General features: G+C 47.8%; 1 protein-coding gene across 12 annotated transcripts in view; it reads right to left on the reverse strand.

Moving 5' to 3' along the window:
• The window catches only part of SOX6 (SRY-box transcription factor 6), a 382,016-nt gene extending 376,261 nt beyond the window's left edge, over window positions 1–5,755 (reverse strand). For 7 of the 12 annotated variants that reach the window (XM_068400306.1, XM_068400317.1, XM_068400315.1 and 4 more), the window contains exon 1: window positions 3,881–4,133. The gene's annotated coding sequence lies outside the window, so the exon portion shown is untranslated. Of the gene's footprint in view, window positions 1–3,296; window positions 3,416–3,880; window positions 4,134–5,136 lie in introns of those variants that run through there. The other 5 variants (XM_068400308.1, XM_068400301.1, XM_068400304.1 and 2 more) reach the window with 3 other exon arrangements.
• Between the last annotated feature and the right edge of the window lie 245 nt (window positions 5,756–6,000).

Raw genomic sequence — 6,000 nt, forward strand, 5'->3', positions numbered from 1 at the left:
CGTTGTATCACTTCAGCTGACATAGCTTATATATACACAAACACCCCTATTTACATAACTTTTAAAGCGTTAGCCATCACACACAACCTCTGCCAAACCAGCCTGCTGATCTTTAAAGTCACACTACGGAAAAAAAAAATATACATCACCCCAATGTATGGGGTATAAGGAAAAGTGCATCGTGGCTTCTCTTTCCTAAGTAATTTTTATTCCGTGAAATAAATAAATAAATAAATAAACAGAAGCCTTTTAAGTGTGATCTATACACTTTTAAGGGGGAAATCAAACCAAGTGTAAAAGATTAATGGATATGCTTCCTGAAGTGATATCTCCCAAGGTGATTACAGTGTTTAGCAGATACAAGGTCATGACTAAAGAAACTTTCTAATGCCCACTGAGAAAAAATATATTTAGTTTTGCTACATCATACAAAGCTCTGGCCTTTATTATCACAAGATATTCCAAGGCCTGCAAGAACTGCAGACATACATGGATACGTTTGACTAAAAATACGATCAAAGATTCAAAAAACATGTCCAAAGGGATTTTTTCCCCATCGAGCGAAGGAAGTTCAGCTGGAAGTGACCACTAACAATTGTTGGCCACGTATTAAAAACCACTGGCTAGGGAACAAGCACTGGCAGTTCCCACTTGTGAACAAAATCAAATTGACAAGTGAAGGCAACTTACTTTGGACATCAGTTATTATTTTCTACCAGTCAGGCACTAGCGGCCTTATGAAGGAAACCGATGGGCTCCACTTTGTTTCTCGTCTCGCTCTCACCAGCATGTAAACGTAAGAAGGAAAAAATGAAGCAGAGTTACATAAGTTCAGCAGAGAATCGGTAATGTGCAGCGAGAGACAGCCATCTGTCTCGCTCCCTTTATGCTATGTGTTACACACATGGCACTAGTTTGCACCCTACGATCTAGCAGAAAGGGCAACTAAGTGAGCTTTGAAGCAGCCTAGCGAAGTCTCCCAGCAGTACCGATACAGAGTACTGAACTGCAAGCAAAAGAGAGAAAATAATGCATTTAGCAGAGGATGCGAGATTGCAGACCAAAGGGCTTCTTACATTCTCATCACTGAATGAATTAAAGTTCTAGGGGAGGAGGCCGGAGAAATCAGAGTGAGCGAAACAAAAAGTATGACAGGAGAAAAGGAGCCAGGAACCGTAAATCCGGGGACAACGCTGGGAGACGCCAGCAGCCGGAGCCCACGGCCCGGCGCCCCTGGGAGGCGCTGGGTCCCCCTGCGGCGGCCGCTCCTTCCCCGCGGGGCTCCGGCTGCCCCCGCCCGCCACCGGGGCGGGAGCCCTTCCGACAGCCGCCACGGCTCCGCGGGGCGCGGAGGGCCAGGCTCCCCCCCCGCCCCGCGGCGAGGGAGCTGCCGCCGGCGGCGCGAGTCGCTCCGGGGGCCGGGGCGCTGCGGCGGGGCAGCCCGGGGGCCCCCGCCGCCGGCAGCAGGGCACCCGGCCCAGCACCGCAGCGCGGCAGGCGCAGGGCTGCACCCCGCCGGGGCCGGGGCCGCCACCACCGCCGGGCCCCGGCCCCCGCGCCCCCCCCCGGCCGCGGGCGTCCGGCGGCGGCCAGGAAAGCGGCCTGGAGCGCGGCGCTGGGAGCAATGCCCAGGGCTCACCTTCCCCTCCCCCCGGAGAAGTGCGCTTCAAAATGGTTTTGCAGGCGAGGCGGGCCGGGCTGCGCTTGGTGCATTGAGTCCAAGTGCAGTGCCTGGTTTGGTTTCCGTATATTCTTTGGCTTTTAATAGCTAGCTGAGGAAAAAAGAAAGCATTATTGTTTTCTTTCTTTCCTTCTCTCATTGCCTATTCTAAATTTGACTCCAAAGTTTAAGCAGTTGAATTGGCTAATTCTGAATACAGTCTATTGAGAGACCAGACACAGCAGTATATCCCTGTATAGCGATAGATACAATGTGCTGAATTGGCAGTCTAATTATAAATGTGGCATTTGGACCTCCTTTCAGACCCAGTGCCACCTTACCTTATGAGGGAACTTCAACTACAGCAACTGTTCAAAACAAAATGCCATTACAGGATCAGCTTCACCCAACACTGGAACCAGCCAGGGGATTGTTTTACAAACAGCCTTTCTCACTTAACACAAGAATGTATTATAAGGAAAAGTTATGGATAGCGCAGAGTCTGAAGAAAACGCGTATGTAGTTTCTGCCAGGTGTCGAGCTACTTCAAACTGCAGCATACTCCAAATGACCTCATTATTTTCTTTTAAATGTACTCACTATAAATAGATTATTTCTTAGTTTTACTAGAATGAGCTGCTAGGTACTCTTGCTGTTTATATTCCGAGTGTAGTGTGCATATAACATTGTGAGCACAGAAACACGCGAAATATCCTGGCTCAAAACAAAACCTGCAATGAGATCTTGCCAAAGAATCGTGGTGTGCTGAAAAAAGTTTTTTAAAGTGTTTTTTCCAAGGAAATATTTGTATATAATGGCAGACTACATGCACATATCTCACATTCATTCTCATTATTTACTTTATGGTATAATGGCTTAATTAAATGAGTGGGCACAAGCACGTCAATAAAACAAGTCAAGTCAAGTCGAAGACTCAAAACAGGTTTCAAAATTACTCCATTACACGAATACAGAAAGGGAAATTCGTTAATTTTTGGACTTCAAACCCCGTTTGGGGACTGGATAAAACTGTTCTTCCACCCTCACGATCAGCACTGAAGATGGGAATACCAAAATTGTTAAAATGAGGGTAAAATAAAACAGTAGGAACAAAGTGCCGCTCATGTGCCGAAGGCTATTTAAATTAGCTTAATAAACATATACCTTATCTACAAACAGCAGGCGAAGATATATTACTTTATCACAGAAAGTTTCACCGTCTATGTTTTTGGGAAACACCCCTAGGACAGAACTAATCTGTCGTCCCCAGGCTCCCACCAGGCTGGCTTTCCCTTGCAGCCCCCCCGCCACTCAGACACAACACTAATTGTCTTTTCACGTTGCCACTTTCACTCCTTCCCGTCCTTTAAAAAAAAAAAAAAAAAAACCAAACACAACAAACCACTAGACAGCACGGTGAAACGGCCCGCAGAAAGCAAAGACAGCAATCAAATCGATATGATCAGTGCCTCTGATTGACCTCAAGGCCCTGCTCTGCTGAAGCACACAGCCCCTGCTGCAAAGCGGGTTAACTGCTCAACGCTCTTCAACACAACTCGGAAAGGGAGCTGGGAAGCTCTCTCGGCAGAGGAGCGACTCTCTGGCAGCTCAATTATTAATGCACGCGTGGAAGTACCTGCTCACATCACGCCTATATGTTCTCTCTCACGTATCTAACACCCAGCCGCGCTCACGCAGGGGCGACCCCGCCGCCGCTACACGCGTGCATGCATTACCCGAGCGGGCTCGGCGGCAGCGCCGGTGCCCGCTCCTCCCCGGAGCAGGGCAAGCCGCAGAGGCACACTCATTAGCTCCCACTGATGATTCCTTTCAGGATCATGAATGGAACAATTGTCAAAAACTGCGGGAAAAAAAAACAAGCCCCGAGACTATTATATACAGACACAGCTTGTGTGCCGGCATGTGACATTTGCAGGCAACCCAGATTTGTTCATAAACTCTTCAGCATTATCCGAGATAAAACATTAAATTGCTTATACAGTTAAAGAGGCTTCTTATCCCCAATCAAAAAACAAACAGCCTCGAAGGTAGTGAAAGCCAGGAACAGAACAAGCTCTCCACCAGACACACCTTGCCTTACTCGTATCCTACAGCACCGTCTGTAAGCAGCTGCGCTAGCTTGTTGCAACTGCCACTATTTTATTTAAAAAAAAAAAAAAATAATAGTAATAGTAAGTGAAATACTTGCTGAAAACTTACTTTGCATTTAGTTTAGGCACTATTCTTTTTTTTTCAGCTCGCAAAGGAAGCCGTTTTGTCCAGGTTAGGTATTGTCTACTTATGGATCAGCCTCTGGCTAAGGGTTTATTTTAATTTATGGCTTATGCATTCTTTTAAGGTCGATTTGCATGACCTCCGGCAAAGAGCTAAGGCAGCAAGAAATCCCAAGTCGAATGTTGCCACAAAGCGGCACACATCTCCCCTTCCCCCGGTGTAAACAGAGCTCTCTGATGATGGACTGCTTTCTTCCCCCCTCCTTGTGTATCACAAATTAGGGTGCGATATCAATTTTAAAGTTTTCAGTATAACTTTATCCAAACCCTCTCTCTGCTTGGAGAGATAAGGCGCCGCCAGAGAACCACAGCTCCTCGGGACAGTGCCGCGCTGTGGCCGACACCGGCATTGCCACCGCCGCGCCGGGAGCTTTGTGTCATTCCCTGCGCCGGGGATAGCACTCATTTGTGGGGAACTTCAAAGCGGTTACCCACCTCAAACTTAACGGAGGTTTTAAAAGCACCACTAAACTCCCTTCGCCTTTCTTCATCCCCTGTCTTTTGGGGTTATCCGTGAAGAGAAACCCACGCGAGCACTTCGGAGTAATGACAGCAGCGCTCTGCTCTCCAAGATTTATTTCGGATTTTATTTTTCCTCTCTCCCTCTTTCTCCCTCTCGTGTTAGTTCCTTACGTACAATATCTTTCCAGCACCATGTGTTCGCCTGCCGTGGGTGATCTTAAAATACAACGCTGATCTGTCACTACATTTTAAAATAAACTCTACTCGGGAAGGATGAGAAAGTGTTGTGATTTCAAGGTACCGGGGTCCCTTAACGTCTCGGAAACCTCGGGATTCAAACAGCCCCGGAAACTCGCACGGAGACGAGACTATAACTACTTTTCCCTACAGGAGAAAAAAAAAAAAAAACACCACAACAACATCCTCGTGGTACAAAAGTAAATAATCGAGCAAGGGGAGGCGGGGGGAAGGGGTGAATTCAGCAATGTTAAAAGCTAAACAACAGATCTACCTCCGGACGCTGCTGCTTCACTCAATTGCAACTAACAACCCATTAAAGCAGCGCAGGGGGAACCGGATTCTCTCCTGCAAAGCGACACAAATCCAGCGAAAACCCATGAAACCACCACCACCACCACCACCACCAAGCCACGCAGCACTACACACCACAGCAAACAACAGGTATACAACACAATAGGGCTTTTTTTTTTTCCTGGTTACCTCCTCGGGATCCAGTGTGGCACAAAGCACTGGGAGAGCCTCCTTTTTTTTTTTTTTTTGCAACGCGCTTCGGTAATTTTCATTAAAAAAAAAGAAAAAAAAGAAAAAAAAAGGGAAGGAGGTGAAAGGGGGGAGAGAAAGAGGAATAAATGGGTGGTAATTCGGTAAAGTAAAATAAAATAAAATAAAATAAAATAAATGAACTAGAGTCTGCTGGTGTTTCTCCGGGCCATGGATGTGCAGGATCCCGATCGTTAGAAGTTTGCGGATGGGTTGCCTGGAGATTTGGTTACAATCAGGTTCATTATTATTTTTTTTTCCTCCTGAAACAAGTGAAGGCGATGGTTACTGCTGTCAATCTTGGCAATCAATGTGAGCGGCCATGTCGTAAGTATTCAAAGCATTTCCCGTCGTGCAACATCAGAAAGTGAGTGGCCAGGGCATTGATCTGAGGAAGGCAAAAGGAGGCAGGGCTCCCCCGCCCAGACAGCACAGGCAAGATGAGACAACACAGAGAGAGAGAGAGAGGGAGAGGGGAAGAGAGAGGGAGAGGGAGCCTGAGAGCGAACGAGCGGGGAAAGCAACAACTGCGGAGAAAGTGAGCACAAAACAGAAAGTGAAATCACCCCAGGCTGCCAGCCGCATCCCCGCGAAGCTATCACCACTCACATTGCCATTAGACAAATGAAACCTTAAACCTCTCTCCTCTAATGACCACTGATTGCCCGGAGTGGTGAGGAAAGGTACTAGAAAGTTACCGGGGAGGGGGTGCGAGGGCGGGGAGGGGAGGGCAGGCGGGTGGGGACCGGAAAAGGAGGAGGGGGAGGGGAGGGGGGGGTCCCGGGAGAGCCGGTTCGTGGGGCC

The sequence above is a fragment of the Nyctibius grandis genome, chromosome 4, assembly GCF_013368605.1.
Source record: "Nyctibius grandis isolate bNycGra1 chromosome 4, bNycGra1.pri, whole genome shotgun sequence".
Classification (NCBI taxonomy): Eukaryota; Metazoa; Chordata; class Aves; order Nyctibiiformes; family Nyctibiidae; genus Nyctibius; species Nyctibius grandis.